Raw genomic sequence first — 24141 nt, forward strand, 5'->3', positions numbered from 1 at the left:
TTTTAGGTCAGTTCTTTTAGTGTATCACTATTGGAGAATCAATAGTGGCCATAGATGGAAATACAGGAAGCGACAGCTTCTGTTACTGTTGATTGCTTTAAGAGGATGCTGGAAGCAGTGAGAACGCAGTAAATGGAAAAAGCTTCAACTGCATTACCTGCACTTTAAATACCATTACCAGCACTCAGGAATAAAAAGGCCTGGAGAAACTTGACAACACAACAGTTAGAGGGACATTTATAGGGATCAGGGTGACTTTGCTCTTTGATGTCTTTTTAAATGTATTCACCTTCCTAATATTTAAATTTGGTTTGTATAAGCAGAGCAGATTTCTGATCATTTCTATCAAGAATTAAACAGCTTGTTAGCTTCCACTGTGTTCCAGGCACCATGCTAAGACAAGGGAACAAGACAGATATAGTTTCTGGCTTCAGGGAGATTATAACCTAGTACAAAATACAGACTTTAGGTAGCACATTATTATAGGAATGCTGAGAACAAACAGGGAAACCCGGGGTTGTAGGATACACTACTGCTGTCCCCAAAAGGTTCCCCTGAATCCCTTTTACTGTTGCTTTGAGTTTCTCCCCCCAGCTTCTGAAAGCTTCCACTTCTTTTTGTCTGTGTGTGTGTAAATTAATTTGTTTAATTGGAGGCTAATTACTTTACAATATTGTAGTGGTTTTTGCCATACACTGACATGAATCAGCCATGGATGTACATGTGTCCCCCAAGCTGAACCCTGCTCCCACCTCCCTCCCCACCCCATCTCTCAGGGTCATCCCAGTGCACCAGGCCTGAGCGCCCTGTCTCGTGCATCGAGTCTGGACTGGCGATCTATTTCACATATGGCAATATACATGTTTCAATGCTATGCTCTCACATCATCCCACCCTCGCCTTCTCCCACAGAGTCCAAGTCTGTTCTTTACATCTGTGTCTCTTTTGCTGTCTCACATATAGGATCATCGTTACCATCTTTCTAAATTCCATATATATGCGTTAGTACTAGTGTTTTTCTTTCAGACTTAACTTCTTTTTTCTAACAGACTTAACTCTGTATAATAGGCTCCAGTTTCATCCACCTCATCAGAACTGATTCAAATGCATTCTTTTTAATAGCTGAGAAAGAGCGGCTGATGCGATGGCACAGGAGCGGATGAGAGGAGCTACCCCACGTCCAAGCTCAGGGGTGACTGCCCAGAGGAGCTATCCCACATCCAAGGTAAGAAGCAGCAGCTGTGCTTTGCTGGAGTGGCCGTGAAGAGATACCCACGTCCAAGGTAAGAGAAACCCAAGTAAGACGGTAGATGCTGAGAGAGGGCATTAGAGGGCAGGCAGACTGAAACCACAATCACAGACAACAGGCCAATCTGATCACATGGACCACAGCCTTGTCTAACTCAATGAAACTAAGCCATGCCATGTGGGGCCACCCAAGATGGATGGGTCATGGTGCCATTCCCTTCCAACTTGAGAAGGGAATGGCAAACCACTTCAGTATTCTTGCCTTGAGAACCCCATGAACAGTATGAAAAGGCAAAAAGATAGGACACTGAAAGATGAACTCTCCAGGTGCATAGATGCCTGATATACTACTGGAGATCCATGGAGAAATAACTCCAGAAAGAATGAAGGGATGGAGCCAAAGCAAAGACAATACCCAGTTGTGGATGGAACTGGTGATAGAAGCAAGGTTCGATGCTATAAAGAGCAATATTGCATAGGAACCTGGAATGTTAGGTCCATGAGTCAAGGCAAATTGGAAGTGGTCAAACAGGAGATGGCAAGAATGAACATCGACATTCTAGGAATCAGCGAACTAAGATGGATTGGAATGGGTGAATTTAGCTCAGATGACCATTATATCTACTACTGTGTGCAGGAATCCCTTAGAAGATATAGAGTAGGCCTCACAGTAAACAAAAGAGTCCAAATTGCAGTACTTGGATGCAATCTCAAAAATGACAGAGTGATCTCTGTTCATTTCCAAGTCAAGCCATTCAATATCACGGTAATCCAAGTCTATGCCCTGACCACTAGTACTGAAGAAGCTGAAGTTGAATTGTTCTATTAAGACCTACAAGACCTTCTAGAACTAACACCAAAAAAATATGTCCTTTTCATTATAGGGGACTGGGATGCAAAAGTAGGAAGTAAAGAAACACCTGGAGTAACAGGCAAATTTAGCCTTGGAATACGGAATGAAGCAGGCAAAGGCTAATAGAGTTCTGCCAAGAGAACGCACTGGTCATAGCAAACACCCTCTTCCAACGACACAAGAGAAAACTCTACACATGGACATCACCAGTTGGTCAACACCAAAATCAGATTGATTATATTCTTTGCAGCCAAAGATAGAGCTCTATACAGACAGCAAAAACAAGACCAGGAGCAGACTGTGGCTTAGATCATGAACTCCTTATTGCCAAATTCAGACTTAAATTGAAGAAAGTGGGGAAAACCACTAGACCATTCAGGTATGAACTACATCAAATCCCTTATGACCGTACAGTGGAAGTGAGAAATAGATGTAAGGGACTAGATCTGATAGACAGAATGCCTGATGAACTATGGACAGAGGTTTGTGACATTGTACAGGAGACAGGAATAAAGACCATAGCCAAGAAAAAGAAATTCAAAAAAGCAAAATGGCTGTCTGAGGAGGCTTTACAAATAGCTGTGAAAAGAAGAGAAGCAAAAAGCAAAGGAAAAAAGGAAAGATATACCCATTTGAATGCAGAATTCCAAAGAATAACAAGGAGAAATAAGAAAGCCTTCCTCAGTGATCAGTGTAAAGAAATAGAGGAAACAATAGAATAGGAAAGACTAGAGATCTCTTCAGGAAAATTAAAGATACCAAGGGAATATTTCATGCAAAGATGGTCTCAATAAAGGACAGAAATGGTAGGGACCTAACAGAAACAGAAGATATTAAGAAGAGGTGGCAAGAATACACAGAACTGTACAAAAAAGATCTTCACGACCCAGATAATCATGATAGTACAATCACTCACACTCAACTAGAGCCAGACATCCTGGAATGTGAAGTCAAGTGGGCCCAAGAAGCATCACTATGACCAAAGCTAGTGGAGGCGATGGAATTCCAGTTGAGTTATGTCAAATCCTAAAAGATGATGCTGTGAAAGTGCTGCACTCAATATGCCAACAAATTTGGAAAACTTAGCAGTGGCCACAGGACTGGAAAAGGTCAGTTTTCATTCCAATCCCAAAGAAAGGCAATGCCAAAGAATGTTCAAACTACCACACAATTGCACTCATCTCACACACTAGCAAAGTAATGCTTAAAATTCTCCAAGCCAGTACACAAACCATGAACTTCCAGATGTTCGGATTTAGAAAAGGCAGAGGAACCAGTGATCCAATTGCCAACATCCACTGGATCATCAAAAATGCAAGAGAGTTTCAGAAATATATCTACTTCTGCTTCATTGACTTCACTAAAGCCTTTCATTGTGTGAATCACAACAAACTGTGGAAAATTTTGAAAGCGATGGGAATACCAGACCACCTGACCTGCCTCCTGAGAAACCAATATGCAGGTCAAGAAGCAGCAGTTAGAACTTGACATGGAATAACAGACTGGTTCCAAATTGGGAAAGGAGTACATCAAGGCTGTATATTGTCACCCTGCTTATTTAACTTATATGCAGAGCACATCATGAGAAATGCTGGGCTGGATGAAGCACAAGCTGGAATCAAGATTGCCGGGAAAAATATCAATAACCTCAGATACGCAGATGACACCACCCTTATGGCAGAAAGTGAAGAGGAACTAAAGAGCCTCTTGATGAAAGGGAAAGAGGAGAGTGAAAAAGTTGGCTTAAAACTCAACATTCAGAAAACGAAGATCATGGCATCTGGTCCCATCACTTCATGGAAAATAGGCGGGGAAACAGTGGAAGCAGTGGCTGATTTTATTTTTCTAGGCTCCAAAATCACTGCAGATGGTGATTGCAGCCATGAAATTAAAAGATGCTTATGCCTTGGAAGGAAAGTTATGACCAACCTAGACAGTATATTAAAAAGCAGTGGCATTACTTTGTCAACAAAGGTCCATCTAGTCAAGGCTATGGTTTTTCCAGTAGTCATGTATGGATGTGAGAGTTGGACTATAAAGAAACCTGAGCGCCGAAGAATTGATGCTTTTGAACTGTGGTGTTGGAGAAGACTCTTGGAGTCCCTTGGACTGCAAGGAGATCCAACCAGTCCATCCTAAAGGAGACCAGTCCTGGATGTTCATTGGAAGGACTGATGTTGAAGCTGAAACTCCAATACTTCGGCAACATATTTGGCAAAGAGCTGACTCATTTGAAATGACCCTGATGCTGGAAAAGATTGAGGGCAGAAGGAGAAGGGGACAACAGAGGATGAGATGGTTAGTTGGCATCACTGACACAATGGACATGGGTTTGGGTGGACTCTGGGAGTTGGTGATGGACAGGGAGGCCTAGCATGCTGTGGTTCATGGGGTCACAAAGAGTCGGACACGACTGAGTGACTGAATTGAACTGAATATTCAATTGTGTATATGTACATTGCTTTCTTTTCCACTCACCTGCCGATGGACATCTAGGTTGCTTCCATGTCCTAGCTATTGTAAACAGTCCATGATGAACATTGTGGTACACATGTCTCTTTCAATTCTGGTTTCCTCAGTGTGATGCTCAGCAGTGAAGCCTCCACTTCTAATCGCCTGAACGTGACCCTCTTTTTGGAGAACTGACTTCAGGATGCTGGAGCAACTTTGGCAGGAAGTATAGAAAGTGTGAGTTTCCTAGGAGTTTAAATGTCCTTAGGCAATGACTGATCGAGTCTAAAAGCAGAGCTCTCTTGCCTTCCAGGGAAATAATGTCAGAGGCATAATTCACACGTTCTCCTGATGGGGCTGAGACTGGACCTGATGAAATTATTTGCTTGCTAGATGTCAAGGCCATGAGAATGCACCCCTCAATCATCTGACTATAAAGAGTGTAAATGGCCAATGGCTGGGGGCCCTCTAAAATCCACCACTGAGTTTCTGCCAAGGCCACACTCTACAGGCTGCTGCAAGCCTGTGACTGAACATGAAGGGACATAAAAGGGGGAAACATGTGACTCCTCTGACAGATGGCTTTGGTCGACTGACAGCCTTTCATTACACCGGACATCATCTAGGACTCTCCCACTAACCTTCCTTTTCTTTCTCCTTTACTTGGGGTGAGATCTGCATCATAGCCTTGTGGCTTCCCAGCCTGTTCTGACTCCCCTTTACTCATCTCATCATAGTAGCATTTCCCCAATAAGACCATCAAATGGTTAATCACATCTCAAAATCTGCTTCTCAGAGCATCTGAGCAAACACACTGGCTTCCTTACCCTTTCCTCTATCCTTCACCTTTTTTTTTCACATTTATTGGGGTATAGTTGCTTTGCAATGTTGTCTTAATTTCTGCGGTGTGTGCTGAGTAGTTTCAGTCATTTCTGACTCGTTGCAACCATATCGACAAGCCCTCCAGGTTCCTCTGTCCATGGGATTCTCCAGGCAAGAGTACCGGAGTGGGTTGCTATGTCCTACTCCAGGGGATCTTTCCCACCCAGGGATTGAAACCACGTCTCTTATGTCTCTTGCATTAGCAAGCAGGTTCTTTACCACTAGCGCCACCTGTGAAGCCCAGTTTCTGCTGTACGATGAAGTAATTGAGCTATATGTATACATATATTCCCTCCTTCTTGGACCCCACACCCACCCCCATAGGTCACCACAGAGCACTGAGCTGAGATCCCTGTGTTATACAGCAGCTTCCCATTAGCTATCTATTTTACATGTAGTAGTGCATAAATGTCAATCCCAATCTCCTAATTCATTCCACCCCTCTTCCCTGAACCGTGTCCACACATCTGTTCTCTGAGTCTGCATCACTATTCCTGCCCTGCACCCCAATGTTCATTGCAGTGCTATTTACAATAGCCAGAACATAGAAACAACATAAGTGTCCATGGAGAGATGAATGGATAAAGAAGATGTGGTACATATACACAATGGAATATTACTCAGCCACAAAAGGGAGTGAAGTTGGGTCATTTGAGAGACATGGATGAACCTAAAGTCTGTCATACAGTGAAGTAAGTCAGAAAGAGAAAAACAAGCATCATATATACAGTATATATAGTATTTGGAAAACCCCAACTTTATTGTTTCTCCTGTGAACATCTACATATGGTTCCTCATCCTGGATCTGCTTCCTGGGAACTCAGTGTAAGATAAGGGCTCAATCAGTTCAGTTCAGTTCAGTCGTGTCCGACTCTTTGCAACCCCATGAATTGCAGCACACCAGGCCTCCCTGTCCATCACCAACTTCTGGAGTTCACCCAGACTCATGTGCATCGAATCGATGATGCTATCCAGCCATCTCATCCTCTGTTGTCCCCTTATCCTCCTGCCCCCAACCCCTCCCAGCATCAGAGTCTTTTTCAATGAGTCAACTCTTCGCACAAGGTAGCCAAAGTACTGTAGTTTCAGCTTTAGCATCATTCCTTCCAAAGAAATCCCAGGGCTGATTTCCTTCAGAATGGACTGGTTGGATCTCCTTGCACTCCAAGGGACTCTCAAGAGTCTTCTCCAACACCACAGTTCAAAAGCATCAATTCTTCGGCACTCAGCTTTCTTCACAGTCCAACTCTCACATCCAATACATGACTACTGGAAAAACCATAGCCTTGACTAGACGGACATTTGTTGGCAATGTAATATCTCTGCTTTTTAATAGGAACACACAATAAAGTGAACTTAACTAATAGTATGATAGTTACATTGAGGCTCAAAAGAAGAGTAGATGTCAACAGGCAAAGGGATAAGAATATTCCAGGTGAACAAAATACCACATTCAAAATCCACAGGCAAGAATGAGAATGTCAGAGTCAAGGAAGGGACAAGTGATGATTAATGTGGACAGAGCTGAGGAAGAAGCCAGATCTGAACATCCTGATTGGCTGTGATAAAGGTTTACAACTTTCCCGAAAAGTGTAAAGAAGCCACTGTAAGATTTTAAGCAGGAAGCAACAATGGTCAAATTTGCATTCTTTAAAACAGACTTACAGACTTATGTAAAGCTGGGGACACTAGATAGAAGGTTATGCAGTGGTCTGTGTGAAGAGTTAGAATGGCTGACTACAGCAGGGATCTTATAAACCACAGTCCATAGCCTGATTCCATATGCTTCAAGATCAAAGAATAATTTTTCATTATTAAAGGGTCATAAAAAAAAAAAACAACCACCAAAAAATAAGACTAACTTGGAACAAAGGCTGTATGTGGTCCTGAAAGTCTAAAATATTCACTATCTGATCCTTTACAGAAAAATTTTTGCTGCTCCTGAACTAGAGTGATAATGATGGAGATGGGGAAATGCACTTGGATCAAAGAGATATTTTGAAAGTAGAATCAATCAAAATGGAAATGCAAACATAGAGAACAGACTTATGGACAAGGGTAGAGGAGAAGAGAGAGAGGGTGAGATAAATGCGGAGAGTAGCGTGGATGAATATCACTAATATATGTAAATGGACGGCCAATGGGAACTTGCTGTATGACTCAGGGAACTCAAACAGGGACTCTGTAATAACCTAGGGGGTGGAGATGGGCGGGAGGTGGGAGGGAGATTCAAGAAGAAGGGGGCATATGTACACCTATGGTTAATTCATGTTGATGTATGACAGAAATCAAGCCAATATTGTAAGCCAATCATCAATCAATTTAAAATAAATAACTATATATATATTTTTTTAATTTTGATCTATTGAATTTAGAAGAGAGGAGGAAATAGGCACCCAAAATTTCAACCTGGGCAATTGGATGGATGGAGGTATTATTTCCTGACAGAGTATACAAGCTGAGACTCTAGTTTGAGAGAGCCTGCAAAATATTCACATTGCATCAGAATTTACCTTTCCTCTTTTTAACTAAATTCCAGTTTTAAAGCACAGACTAGAGAGATGAGAAAACTGCAATCTTTCCTGTAAGATACTTTATAATCTTATAACAGGAAGAAAGTAAAAATAAAGTTAAACATATCATAATACAAAATAGAGGCAGATGACTGTCACAAGAGAGGTACAAGATGCCAAAGAGGTTCACAGGAGGAAGAGAGAGTTTAATACCACATCAATTTAGGGAAACAGGAAGGATTTCATTGACGATGTATCACTTGAAGTAGGCTTTGAAGTATAACTAGAAATATAGCATAACTTGAATTAATCCCAGGTTCTCTCAGTGCCACATTCACACATCCACAGAAGATGAAGCAAAACTTATTGAACGTTAATTCCAATCTTAAATATTATCGATTTGTAACCAAGAACTACACTTATTAAATTCCTCCTTCCTCTCCTAGTCTATGATCTGACCTCTTCAACAGCTCTGGACTCTTCCTCTAGCCCACTTACACCCTCTCCCAGAAATCCAGCTGTCTTGGGTGGCTTCATCTCTCCTTCCCCTCCATTTCCTTCTACTTTGGCAGTTGACACACATGGTATCTGGTGAAATAAACTTGGTATCAGGTTTTCTCATGAAAACCTGAGAACTGCAGTGACTAGGACAGAACTCTTTCTAAAGGGCTGTGTTTGGAGAAGGGAAAGATGAGATGGCTCACCTGTTATGAGATGGCTCACCTGTTAAAAAGTGTCATCCTTGTTCCGAGTAAATAGAGTGGACAACGTGGAGGCTTGTATTCAAGGAGAATTGTGGGTTTAATAAGAAGAGTTAAGCCCGACAGCACGTCTCAGGATATACTGTGTAGATTTGTCTTCCATGGACCCAACAGGTGCTATAGTGTGAGATGTAAAGACTTCAGTATTTATTTGCCAGAGGAATGACTGTACTTAGTGAATTGGAAGAGGAAAGAAGGCAGGTAAGACCTAGCTTTGCTGAACTCCACACAGCTTAATTCTCTGTTGTACTGTTGAAGCTACATTCAACATTATGGAAGACAAGTCAAGTTACACGGGAAAGTATTTACATTGGAAATCTATTCAATATTTTCAAAAGTTCCAGAGTAGTATCTAAAACCAGCACACAGTTGACCCAAGCTCTTTCTTTGGGCCCCTCCTCTCCCTCCTGAGGATCCTATTTCACTGATAAATGAGAATTAATGGTTATGCTCCTGTTCCTACAAGTCACTGAGTCACTGGAGATTCAATTATGCTCCTTACACATTCTCCCTTAAGGCAGAAAATGGATTCATGCACTTTAGATTTTTAGTGAGGAGTCTTGAGTCTGAGATATTTTCCATCTTAAATTTCAGATAATTGGAAAATGAGGCCATGATGATTATCAACTACATTATGGACCTAATTCTAAGTGAAAAGTATAGTGTTTTTCGTATCATGGATGTTTTAAAGACAAAGAAGATGGAGCTTCTGGTCTTAAAAATAGACACATACAGATGATGAGATAGAAGGGAAGGGAAAGAAAAAGAATCATTTGGAGTGTGAACTTTGGTAACTTCAACGTCTCATTTGAAGCACTGATGCTATCATGAGCTTCAATTTTGAATCCTATCATGACTTCAGCAGCAAATTAATATCCTACTCAAAACTAGATGGATGCCATTAATTCCAGTTTTTTTTAATATATAAATTTTTCTCCTTGTCTTTCTGACTTGTCATGCTGAGTAAAACGTGAAACAGAAGGGAAAAAATGTCGGTGTGGTTGGCAGTACTCCTGCTCTCTTCTTTTTTTACAGATTCTTTTTCAGTCAGTCATTCCTTGACCCTCATCTAACCTAGACATCAGTGCATGACCTCTCCCCCTAATCACTGCTACCTATCCACATAACAGGCATTTATTGAGAACCTACAATATTCTAGCCCTTTCACACCTGTGAAAACACAAACTACTTGTGTCAAGAGACCAGTAGCATTAGACTCTTACATATTCACAATTTTTTTTTTTTAATTTTCAAGATGATCTCACATTTTGATCAAGGAATTTTTTTTCCTCTTTGGAGGAAATAAGAATGAGTTTTCTGTTATAAATTTTTGAAAAGAAAATTCACTAATACATGATTATTCATTCAAGAAAGCAATCTGGGGATTCTTCTCATTCTATATGAAATTTTACTTTCTAGATCAATTTTCTCTGCTAAATAATCAGAAAAGGAGTGAATGGTTTCTAAAAGTTTACAACCAACGCAGCATGAGAGATCCTTACAGACCCTCTAAGAAGTCAGGACGGAGAAGACAATGGCACCCCACTCCAGTACTCTTGCCTGGAAAATCCCATGGGCGGAGGGGCCTGGTAGGCTGCAGTCCATGGGGTCGCGAAGAGTCGGACACGACTGAGCAACTTCACTTTCACTTCTCACTTTCATGCATTGGATAAGGAAATGGCAACCCACACCAGTGTTCTTGCCTGGAGAATCCCAGGGATGGTGGGCTGCCATCTATGGGGTCACACAGAGTTGGACAAGACTGAAGTGACTTAGCAGCAGCAGCAGTAGCAAGAAGTCAGGAAGCATGCATAGACCATATCATAGAGCTTCAGAAAACTGGCTCAAATCCCAGAAAATCCTACTCCTCTCTCCTGACCCAGCAAAGCACCCACATGCTTCCACATGCATATTCTTTGGTAAGCTCTGCACTGGGGAAGGGGGGAGGGGAGAGGGGGGATAGGGAAGGAAAACAATCTTTAAGTCCATTTTTTAGCCAAGGAAAGTATAATTCAGAGAGATTAACTTTAGGGAATTATTGAAGATAATAATTAGTAAGTAATAACTAAGACTAGGGTACTGGTCTTCTGTCTTTAATTCCAGTGGTCCTCCTGATGACTCACAGCTGCTCTCTGAAACATGCTCTCTTTGAAAAGCCTAGTTGGAGATTCATATAGAGATGGCAGGGACTTCAAAAAAATGTTATTGAAGTATAATTGATTTAATGTTGTGTTAATTTCTGCTGTACAGCAAAGTGACTTAGTTATACATATGCATATTCTTTTTCACATTATTTTCCATTATGGTTTATCCCAGGATATTGAATATAGTTCCCTGTGCTATACATTAGGACCTTGTCTTTATCAAGCCTATATATAATAGTTTGAATCCTTCCTCCACCCACCCCCCTCTTTCTTGGCAACTACAAGTCCATTATCTATGTCTATGAGTCTGTTTCAGTTACGTAGATATGTTCTTTTGTGTCAAATTTCAGATTCCGCATAAAAGTGATATCATATGGTATTTATCTTTCTCTTTTTGACTTCCTTCACTTAGTATGATAAACTCTTGTTGTTGCAAATGGCATTAGTAGGACTTTTTGACCAGGTTCATCCAGCTTCTGCTCTTACTTTGTAGGAGGCAAGTCGAAAAACGTACCAGGCTATTAAAAATTATACCACTACAGCATTGTTGATGGGAATTGTGGGTGATTCATTCTGCTTGGAGATATCAAACACATCCAACAGCAGGTTGCTATGGCAATGTTAGTCTTATCTTAGTGGCTTTAAACAAAAATATCTCAAGGGTAAAGTAATTAGGTAAGTAGAGCAGAGAATCTTCGTTGTTTCATGCAGTCATTTTCCAATGATTGCCATTTTATGGTTGTGACTTGTGCTTACAGTCCTACCTAATATAGCAGTTCTCCCTTGGGGGAGAACGCGTATGTGTATTGGTGTGTGGGTGTGATGGGGGCAGTATCTCTGATTAACACCTGCCCCCAAAACTCCTTTAGCAGGTGGCACCATATGGCAAGCTCCCACTCAAGTGCAAATGTAATGATTGAAGAATATGTAGGACTCAAGATAAACCTACAACTTCAAACTAGGTCTGTCAGGGAGTTATGAGTGCATGTTAGGAGAATAATGTTCAACGGTGCCTTGTTTTTTTCCTTTTAAATTAAATTTGAATGCATGTCAATATTGCTTGTTCTAATTCTCTCTGACTCAGATGGTCATTTCCCAAGGCTCTGGAAAGGTCTTTTGTATCTAAGAGCTGGCATTCCTACCCACTCAATCAGGCACCACCACTCATCCACATCCTACCCCCTCTTCACCTCGGAAATATAGAACTCTTTCCTTGAATTGATTATTCATCCCAGGAGAATGCTGCCAGAAAGCATAATAACTTTTATGGGCTTCCTGTAGTATCCACTTTCAATATGCCAGAGAGGATGAAAGAAACTGATTTTTTACTGAGCACTCACTATGTGCAATGTCTTTAGTCAGTCTTTGGACATTTTCCCAGTAGATCCATCTTCTCAATAACTCAGATGAGAAACTGAGACTCATAGAGGTTCAAAACAAATCCCAGACACATCAAGCTAGTAAGTAGCAGAGCTGGAATATAAACTCAGGTCTGCATGAGCTTAAAGTCTATAGTATTTCCCTTATGCCATGCTACTTCACTTAAGGAAGGTTTATATTTTTAAGCATAAGCTGGAATCAAGATTGCTGGGAGAAATATCAATAACCTCAGATACACAGATAATACCACCCTTATGACAGAAAGTGAAGAAGAACTAAAGAGCCTCTTGGTGAAAGTGAAAGAGGAGAGTGAAAAAGATGGCTTGAAGCTCAACATTCAGAAAACTAGATCATGGCATCCGGTCCCATAATTTCATGGCAAATAGATAGGGAAACAGTGGAAACAGTGGTTGACTTTATTTGGCTGTGGGGGTGGGGGCCGAAAGGGGTTCAAAATCACTGCATATGGTGACTGCAGCCAAGAAATTAAAAGACATTTGCCCCTTGGAACAAAAGTTATGACCAACCTAGACAGCATATTAAAAAGCAGAGACATTAGTTTGCCCACAAAAGTCCATCTAGTCAAACCTATGGTTTTTCCAGTAATCATGTATGAATGTGAGAGTTGGACTGTAAAGAAAGCTGAGCACCGAAGAATTGATGCTTCTGAACTGTGGTGCTGGAGGAGATTCTTCAAAGTCCCTTGGACTGCAAGGAGATCAAACTAGTCAATCCTAAAGGAAATCAGTCCTGAATATTCATTGGGAGGACTGATGCTGAAACTCCAATACTTTGTCCACCTTATATGAAGAACTGACTCATTGGAAAAGACCCTGATGCTGGGAAAGATTGAAGGCAGGAGGAGAAGGGGACAACAGAGGATGAGATGGTTGGATGGCATCACTGACTTGGTGGACATGAGTTTGAGCAAGCTCCGGGAGTTAGTGGACAGGGAAGCCTGGCATGCTGCAGTCCATGGGGTTGCAAAGGGTCAGACATAACTGAGCAACTGAACTGAACTGATATATTTAAGATGTGGAAGGGTCAATTGTCCTGCTCTGCTTTGGTCTACTTTCTAGATTTTTAAGCACTCTCTCTACACATTTGAACGAATGATTCTCAACCAGGATAATTTTGTCATCCAGAGGATATTTGACAATATCTGGGCCCATATTTTGGTGGTCATAACTAAAAGGGGTTGCCACTGGCATCTAGTGGGTAGAGGCCATAAAAGCTGTTAACCATTCTATAATGCATGTAAACACCCCTCACAACAAATAATTATCCTATCCAAAGTATCAATACTGCCTAGGTTGAGGATCCTGATTTAGAAAACCCTGTGGATTCTCAGGAGCTGGGTAATATTGTGTGTATCTTTTACCTATGGAAGTAAGTTTACTGATTTCTACACAGACTTCAGTGCGATAGGAGAGTCTAGAGCACAAGTCTGTTTCTCAGAAAACTGTGACCATCCTTCTTTCATCATAGATCTCGGTAAGTTTTAACACAAAAGTTAAGAAATACCAGTAGAGTGAAGAAGAATAAGAAATGTGACAAAACAATATGATAACTTGCAGGGGATGCACAGGGAATGTAGTATTTGCCTAGAAAATCAAAGAACACTGCCTGCATAGAGGTGAAAATCTTTGAGTGGAGACAGAAGGAAGGTACTCTCCAGGTACAGAAGTGAAGTGGTAGGCATTCCAAGGAGAGTAGACAATGTGTGCTATGTCGTGGGAGTTTGAAATAGCGTGGTCTGCTTGGGGAACATCGATGTTCAATGCATCTGGAGCACGAGGGAGTGGCAGGGTAAGAAGCTGGACAGGTAGCTAGGAGCTGGATCCAAAAGGACTTTGTATGGAGCTTCAGTTTTGTTTTCTAGGTACCAGGAAGTGCTCCACTGGTTCTCAATTTCCACTTCATAGAGGCAAGATCATCCCAGCCTAAGGATCACCTGCAATTCCTCATCCAATAACAGCTCATGAGAATATGCTGATGTATTAGTTTCCTATGGTTGCCATAGCAAAGTACAAACCGAGTGGCTTACAACAACAGAAATTTATCTCAAAATTCTGGACACTAGAAGTCTGAAATCAAGGTGCCAGCTGGGTCATGCTGTCTCCAAAGATTCTAGGAAGGATCCTTTCTTGTCTCTTCTGGTTTCTCACAGTTGCCAATAACCTTTGATATTCCTTGGCTTGTGGAAACATCATTCCAATCTCTGCATCAGTCATCACATGACATTCTCCCTCTGTGTCCAAATTTCCCTCTTATGAGGACTTTGGTCATATTAGACTAGGAATCACCCTAATCCACTATGACTTTGCTTTTACTTGGTACACCCACAAATACCCTTTGTCCAAATAAGGCCACATTGACAGATTTTGGGAGTAAGGACTTCAACAAGCCTTTTTGAGGCAACAATTCAATGCACAACCACTGATTAGCTCATATTTCCTTCTTTAGAGAGGTCAAGTCCCTTTGAACTAAAATTAACACCTGTTTGTTGGGACCTCACTCAAAGGACAGCCTATCTTCTTTTTCACATTTGTGCTACTATCTGAAATGGGATAAATAAAGTCTTATTGTGTGTAAAGGGTTTTTTGGAGGAATGAAAAGAAGTTTCATGTCTGAGACTGCTCAACTAAGGCAACATTTCACAATCTGACAAGATAAACTGTGCCCTGTCTTTGCAGGACTATCGTCCTGGCTTTTTCAGCCTCAACAAATGTTCTACCAAGTATTTCTCCCTAAAGTGGTTTCACAGGGGAAATTAGAAGCAGAAATTATTATTTTCATTATCTGAAACTACATAGCTACATTTGTCAGTAGGTGGGTGTTTTAGACTTTAGGTTGTATCCTGTTCTGCTGATTTTCTTTTTGTTTCCAAGGCTGTCATCTAAATACAAATGTTGCCCTCAGGAACAATCTGTGAGCTGATTTCATGCCTCAGGGGCCACAGCTTGTGGAAAAGCACAGTGCCAGCACCATGGAGACAGAAAGGCACATTGGAACGGACTCTAGCTTGAGAACTTGGGCTATCTTCTTAGGGCTGCCATGAATTTGCTGTGTGATCTTTGATAAGTCAACTTTAAACTTCAGTTTTCCTATCTAAAATTTGTGATAATAAGCACTCTCTGTGTCTAGCCTAAGTTCATCATGAAGAAACAATCCTTTAATGTTCAACTTCTTTGGCTCTATCCTGAACATGGTAGTTAGCAACGATTGTGTTTATCTTTCATTATTGACTTGAAAATATTCCTGCCTCATTTATTCCATATAATTAATTATAAATTCTTCTTCAAATCACCCATTAACTTTCTTAAGGGAAAGTCGACATCTTACTTTACAAAATCAGTCAGGCATATTCCCCCACTCAACTCACCATGTACTCACTGACCCTCTCAAGGTTTTCCCCAATACTCAGAATTTGATCCCATCTATATGAGAATGCTTCAATGCCAAGTCCTCTCTAAACAAAGTATATTATGTTTTATAAAGTAAGGTAATATCAAATTTTTAATTCATGTAGATTGTGGACAGGTACCACAAGGCTTAAAGCTGTGCTTCTCATAATTTATAGGAGAAGTCTCCATAATTCCTCCAGAATGCACAATGGAGGTTCTATTTACCTACATAAAAGGAAAGGTACACATGTAAGGAAATTTGGTAAAACTAAGAAGTTTGGCTTTGGAGTACAAAATGAAGCAGGGCAAGGGCTAACGAGTTTTGCCAAGACAACAAATGGGTCATAGCAAACACCCTCTTCCAACAACACACTCTACACATGGACATCACCATATGGTCAATACTAAAATCAGATTGATAATATTCTTTGCAGACGAAGATGGAGAAGCTCTATACAGTCAGCAAAAACAAGACCACGAGCTGACTATGGCTCAGATCATAAACTCCTTATTGCCAAATTCAGACTTAAACTGAAGAAAATAGGAAAACCACTAGACCATTCAGGTGTGACCTAAATCAAATCCCTTATGATTATACAGTAGAAGTGACAAAGATATTCAAGGGATTAGATGTGAAACACAAAGAGCCTGAAGAACTATGGACAGAGGTTCATAACATTGTACAGGAGGCAGTGATCAAAACCATCCCCAAGAAGAAGAAATGCAAAAAGGAAAAATGATTGTCTGAGGAGTCATTACAAATAGCTGATAAAAGAAGAGCAGTGAAAGGCAAAGGAAAAAAGGAAAGGTATACCCGTCTGAATACAGAATTTCAAAGAATCGCAAGAAGAGATAAGAAAGCCTTCCTAAGTGATCAATGCAAAGAAATGGAGAAAACCAATAGAATGGGAAAGACTAGAGATCTCTTCAAGAAAATTAGAGATACCAAGGAAACTTTTCATGCAAAGATGGTCACAATAAAGGACAGAAATATTATGGACCTAACAGAAGCAGAAGATATTAAGAAGAGGTGACAAGAATACATAGAAGAACTATACAAGAGGTCTTAATGACCCAGATAACTATGATCATGTGATCACTTACTTAGAGTCAGACATTGTGGAGTGCAAACTCAAGTGGACCTTAGGAAGTAACCTGACGAACAAAGCTCATGGAGGTGATGGAATTCCAGCTGAGCTGTTTCCTGAAAGATGATTCTGTGAAAGTGCTGCACTCAATATGTCAGCAAATTTGGAAAACTCAGTAGTGGCCACAGGACTGGAAAATGTCAATTTTCTTTCCAATCCCAAAGAAAGGCAATTCCAAATAACGTTTAAACTGCAGCGTAGTTGCAATCATCTCACACACTAACAAAGTAATGCTCTAAAATCTCCAAGATAGGCTTCAACAGTACATGAACTGAGAACTTCCAGATGTTCAAGCTGGATTAAGAAAAGGCAGAGAAACCAGAAATCAAATTGCCAACATCCATTGGATCACTGAAAAAGCAAGAGAATTCCAGAAAAACATCTACTTCTTCATTGACTATGCTAAAGCCTTTGGCTGTGTGGATCACAACAAACTGTGTAAAATTCTTAGAGATGGGAATACCAGACCACCTCAGCTGCCTCCTGAGAAATCTGTATGCAGGTTAAGAAGCAACAGTTAGAACCGGATATCAATCTAATTGATTGATATCTAATATCTATAATATCTATTGATAGATAATATTGAATAATAAATAATTATTGAAACCTCAGATATGCAGATGACACCACCCTTATGGCAGAAATCAAAGAGGAACTAAAGAGCCTCTTGAAGAAAGTGAAAGAGGAGAGTAAAAATGTTGGCTTAAAACTCAGCATTCAAAAAACTAAGATCATGGCATCATGGTCCCATCACTTCATGGCAAATAGATGGGGAAACATGGAAACAATGAGAGACTTTATTTTATTGGGCTCCAAAATCACTGCAGATGGTGACTCCTGTGATGAAATTAAAAAACGTTTGTTCCTTGGGAAAAAAAGCTAGACATCATATTAAAAAGTAGAGACATTACTTTGCCAACAAAGGTCCATCTAGTCAAAGCTATGGTTTTTCCAGTAGTCATGTATGGATGTGAGAGTTGGACCACAAAGAAAGCTGAATGCCTAAAAATTGATGTTTTTGAACTGTGGTGTTGGATAAGACTCTTGAGAGTCCCTTGGACAACAAGGAGTTCCAACCAGGCCATCCTAAAGGAGATCAGTCCTGAATATTCATTGAAAGGACTGATGTTGAAGCTGAAACTCCAATACTTTGGCCACCTGATGTGAAGAACTGAGTCATTGGAAAAGACCCTGATGCTGGGAAAGATTGAGGGCAGGAGAAGGAGATGACAGAGGATGAGATGGTTGGATGGCATCACTGACTCAATGGACATGAGTTTGAGTAAGCTCTGGGAGTTGGTGAGGGACAGGGAAGCCTGGTGTACTGCAGTCCATGGGGTTGCAAAGAGTCAGACATGACTGAGGGTCTGAACCGAGCTGAAGAGCTCATTCAAGTTTGTCTTCAACTTTCTCCTCTACATCTTTTGGATATTCTGACTTTTCTTTAGACTGTAGCTCCATGGAAATCAGAGAAGTACTTGATATCATCTACATATTAAAAAAAAAAATTCCTGTCTACATACTGTGCTAGTACTGGGATTCCAAAGACCAAATATCCTACACAAATCAAGAAGACCACGGTCTAGTTAGGGCAAAAATCAAGCAAATTAATAAGGTGCTATAGAACTCTATATACCTCTTTGGAATCTACATTTGAGGGCAGAGATATTTTTCAGTCTTCGCCCCAGTGGTCTGTTTCTACTCACAACACTCTGATACCAAATAGGTTGGCTTTTTCCCCCTCCACACTAACCATGTCTCCAAATCTACAGACAAATTGGGTATCCTAAATAACTCTGGTAGAACTGGGATAAGAAGGTAAGAGTCAAAAACAGGAAGTAAGTTGGGAGATGATGTATATCTGGAGAAAGGCTGTCACAATGAGGAGGGAAATGAGAGAAGGTAGAGGTCAGGGGAAAGAAGAGCCAATCACAGAGCTGTGAGTGCAACAGAGGATCATGTTAGGAACAGAGGACAGTGGGTTGGCCTGAGGAGAGCTTTGTTCCTTGGGTAGTGAAACACTTGCCTGGAAGAGGAGGTGCTTGGAACACTGCACTTTATTCTTCTTTTCTGAATATCACTAAAATTCAATTTGAAATTTTCTGGGTTTACATTTTTTTTGAAGAACAAGCTCTTTGTTTCATTGATACTTCTAACTGTTTTTCTGGTCTCTACTTAATTTATTTCTGCTCTAATCTTTGTTTTCCTTCCCTCTGTTAACTTTGGGTCTAATTTGTTCTTTTTATAGTTCCCTGAGGTATAAAGTTAGGTTGTTTGAGATCTTCTAATTTCTTAATATATGTGGTTTTTGGTGGTTTTTTTTTGCTATAAATTTTCCTCTCAGAGCTGCTTTTGCTGCATACTACAATAGCTGATATGTTATATTTCCATTCTAATTTTCATTTTCAACATAATTTTTATTTCACCTTTCCGTTCTTCTTTGACCCAATGATTGCTGAGAAGTACATTGTCTAGTTTCCACATATTTATAAATCCTCTCATTGTTCTCTTGTTGATATCTAGTTTCATATCATTGTGGTTAGAAAATATAGTTGGTATGATTTCAATTTAATTTGTTAATATTTGTTTTGTACCCTATCATATGATCTATTTGAGAGAATGTTCCAAATGCACTGGAGAAGGAAGTGCATTCTGCTGATGTGAAATGAAATATTCTGTATATGTCTGTTAAGTTCATTCATTCTAGAATGCAATCCAATGTTTCCTTATTGGTTTTCTGTCTGGACCAGCAGTCTCCAACATTTTTGGCACCAGGGATTGCTTTTGTGGGAGACAATTTTTCCATGGGTGAGGATGTTAGTTTTGTGTTTGTTTTTTTTTGTTTGTTTTTTTGTAAATAACCATGTGCGGAAAATCCAAGTCTTAACATTTATTTTCATGATTTAATGTAAAAATACAAACCACAGTCATTTTTTCAAGTAATAATCATGTTTCATGTACAAAAGGAGTTATATAAGGGTTAAAACAATTACATAAAAGCTATTCCTTGAGGTAACCATTGTATTTCAGTATATAGCAAAAGTGCATCATGCAAAATTTCCACTTCATCTTACACAATATTTAAAACATGAATCCCAAGCTTAAGCTTTAAGAAAATTAGTCTTTTGGACTCTGTGGGAGAAGGTGAGGGTGGGATGATTTGAGAGAGTAGCATTGAAACATGTGTATTATCATATGTGAGACAGATCACCAGTCCAGGTTTGATGCATGAAACAGGGTGCTCAGGGCTGGTGCACTGGGATGACCCTGAGGGATGAGATGGGGAGGGAGGTGGGAGGGGGGCTCAGGATGGGGAACACATGTACACCCATGGCTGATTCATGTCAATGTATGGCAAAAACCACTACAATATTGTAAAGTAATTAGTCTCCAATTAAAAGAAAAAGAACAAAAAAGAAAATTAATAATTTTACTGTTTATAGTTTTTATAAAGAATAAAGAGAAAATTAATTTTTTCTGTAAGTGAAGAATATAATGACTGCAGGCACAGTTTGGTACTTTGATTCATGCTAAGGTGCTAGAAGTTTTACCCAATATTTTTTAATATAAATTTATTTATTTTAATTAGAGGCTAATTACTTTACAATATTGTATTGGTTTTGCCATACGTCGACATGAATCCACCAAGGGTGTATACGTGTTCCCCATCCTGAAGTCCCCTCCCACCTCCCTCCCCATACCATCCCTCTGGGTCATCCCAGTGCACCAGCCCCAAGCATCCACTATCATGCATCGAACCTGGACTGGCGATTTGTTTCATATATGATATTATACATGTTTCAATGCCATTCTCCCAAATCATACCCCCTTCTCCCTCTCCCACAGAGTCCAAAAGACTGTTCTATACATCTATGTCTCTTTTGCTGTCTCGCATACAGGGTTATCATTACCATCTTTCTAAATTCCATATATATGCGTTAGTATACGGTATTGGTGTTTTTCTTTCTGGCTTACTTCACTCTGTATAATAGGCTCCAGTTTCATCCACTCATTAGAACTGATTCAAATGTATTCTTTTTAATGGCTGAGTAATACTCCATTGTGTATATGTACCACAGCTTTCTTATCCATTCATCTGCTGAAGACATACAGATGGCTAACAAACACATGAAAAGATGCTCAATATCACTCATTATCAGAGAAATGCAAATCAAAACCACAATGAGGTACCATTTCCCACCAGTCAGAATGGCTGCGATCCAAAAGTCTACAAGCAATAAATGCTGGAGAGGGTGTGGAGAAAAGGGAACCCTCTTCCACTGTTGGTGGGAATGCAAACTAGTACAGCCACTATGGAGAACAGTGTGGAGATTCCTTAAAAAACTGGAAATATAACTGCCTTATGACCCAGCAATCCCACTTTTGGGCATACACACTGAGGAAACCAGAATTGAAAGAGACACGTGTACCCCAGTGTTCATCACAGCACTATTTATAATAGCCAGGATATGGAAGCAACCAATATTTCTTTTACAACATCAGTTCAAATGTCAACATGATTTTTAACTGAAAGAAGTGACTCATATAGAAACCATGGCAATTCGGACTTGAGTATTTCATAGACATTTTCTCAAAAAATGAACTAAATGAGTTTATCACTTCACGGACAACAACTGACATATTTGTTACCAAAGATAAAATCGGAGCTTTCAGTGAAACTTTGGTAAACTAGTATCAGCCACCATCAGCTTTAAGAGCTTTTTGATACTTTCCAATACAAAATAGCAACCTTTCTGATAAGATGACTGGTAATATTCATGGATTTTTAAAAAATTGTATGAGGAAATATGTCAATGTTTGGAAGCTCTGTATAACTCAGGGGGCCAATATTTTCCAAAAGACCAAAATCATGCATGACTGAAACAATCATTTAAAGTACAAAAAGGAGGACTAATGGATTTTAATGTAAACAGTGTTAAAATTTATTTGATACAGTTTCAGAATTTTGCTGCAAAAATTTTTTAAGAAAGTTTTGATGTATAAGCAAAGCAGAATGTCAGCAACTATTTTAAAAGGTTATTAAAATATTCCTTCTTTTTCCAACCACATATCAAGTTGGTTTTCTTTCAGATGCTCCAATAGGACCATTTATTATAATAGATTGAATGTTGAAGTAAATAGAAGAATTAGCTGTCTTCTTTTAAATAAAACAATAAAAATATTTATTTAAAAAAGTAAAATAATACCACCCTTCTCCCTAATCTTTTGCTTTGAAAAATTTAGTATTTTTCATAAAAATGTTATTATACTAACAATGATGAGATTTTGTTTTTTAAGGTTTAATTTTAAATTCTAAATTAACTTGAAAGCAAAAAACACTAAAAATGTAAGGATATATTAAGATTCATAGAAGAGAATACCTTCTTAACTGAGATGAAGAGACTCTAAAGCAACTCTAACTCTTCCGTTTTACTGATCTTAAATACCAGATACCTATGAGAAAATCTTTTTCTCCCATAATTTTCCTTGTTAGTCCTCCCCATCAATGGAGTCTTGCTAAAAGAAAGTATATGCTAAGTCACTTCAGTCATGTCCAACTCCTTGCAACCCTATGGACTGTAGCCAACCAAGCTTCTCTGTCCATGGGATTCTTTAGGCAAGAATACTGGAGTGGATTGCCATGCCCTCCTCTAGGGAACCCCATGGCAAATAGAAGGGAAAAGGTGGAAGTAGTAACAGATTTCCTTTCCTTGGGCTCCAAAATCACTGCAGACAGTGACTGCAGCCATGAAATCAGAAGACAATTGCTTCTCGGCAGAAAAAATGTCATGACAAACCTAGACAGTGTGTTGTAAAAGCAGAGACATTACTCTGCCAACAAGTCTTTATAGTCAAAGCTATGGTCTTCCTGGTGGTCACCTACAGTTGTGAGAGCTGGATGATAAAGAAGGCAGAATGCCAAAGAATTGATGCCTTTGAACTATGGTGCTGAAGACTCCTGAAATTCCCTTGGACAGCAAGGAGATCAAACCAGTCAATCTTAAGGGAGATCTACCCTGAATATTCACTGCAAGGACTGATGCTGAAGCTCTAGTATTTTGGTTATTCAGTGCGAACAGAACATTTATTGGAAAAGTCCCTGGTGCTAGGAAAAATTAAAGCCAGAAGGAGAAGAGGGCATCAGAGGATGAGATGGCTGGATGGCATCACTGATGCAATGAGCATGAACTTGGGCAAACTCCAGAAGACAGTGAGGAACAGGGAGGCCTGGCGTGCTGCAGTCCATGAGGTCACAAAAAGTCAGACATGACTGGGAGACTAAACATCAACAAACCTTATTCAGCCTCCAAACAACCTACTCTGAAAGTCAGTCCTGCTTCTGCTGTTGACCTGGAGTGAGGAAAATAACTCAGTTATACTTAAGTCTAGCTTAGCACAATAATTCAGTTGCATCTATCTCCACCTCTGAAAATAACCTCCCTTGAATTCTTCCGCTAACTCATTCACCTAAATCAAAGTTATACTCTCTTGCTATGCTTGTGTAACACCTTGAAAAAAAAGTGAAAGTGTTGGTCACTCCATTGGGTCTGACTCTTTGAAACCCCAAGGACTGTAGTCCATAAGGCTTTTCTGTCCATAATCTGTCCATAATGGAATTCTCTATGAAGTGGCTTGTCATTTCCTTCTCCAGGGGATTTCCTGACCCAGAAATGGAACTTCAGTCTCTCACATTACAGGCAAATTCTTTACTGTCTGAGCCACCACAGAAGCCCCCTATAACATCTTATACTTCTATTAATAACGTATATTATTTTTTCTTCTCAAGTCTTATCTTTACATATCTTTCTCATCATTAGATTATCAACTTCTTTCAGTTGTTTCTGTGTTTCTCTAATTTCTTTCTTCCCAATTGGTTGGAATGCATTAAAGCCTCTTGAGGAAAGTGAAAGAGGAGAGTGAAAAAGTTGGCTTCTAGCTCAACATTCAGAAAACTAAGATCATGGCATCCAGTCCCATCACTTCATGGCAAATAGATGGGGAAACAGTGGAAACTTGCTGAGTTTATTTTTCTGGGCTCCAAAATCACTGCAGATGGTGACTGCAGCCATGAAATTAAAAGACGCTTACTCCTTGGAAGGAAAGTTATGACCAACCTAGACTGCATATTAAAGAGCAGAGACGTTACTTTGCCAACAAAGGTCCATCTAGTCAAGGCTATGGTTTTTCCAGTGGTCATGTATGGATGTGAGAGTTGGACTATAAAGAAAGCTGAGTGTTGAAGAATTGATGCTTTTGAACTGTGGTGTTGGAGAAGACTCTTGAGAGTCCCTTGGACTGCAAGGAGATCCAACCAGTCCATCCTAAAGGAGACCAGTCCTGGGTGTTCATTGGAA

Source organism: Bubalus kerabau, chromosome 6, assembly GCF_029407905.1.
Source record: "Bubalus kerabau isolate K-KA32 ecotype Philippines breed swamp buffalo chromosome 6, PCC_UOA_SB_1v2, whole genome shotgun sequence".
Lineage (NCBI taxonomy): Eukaryota > Metazoa > Chordata > Mammalia > Artiodactyla > Bovidae > Bubalus > Bubalus kerabau.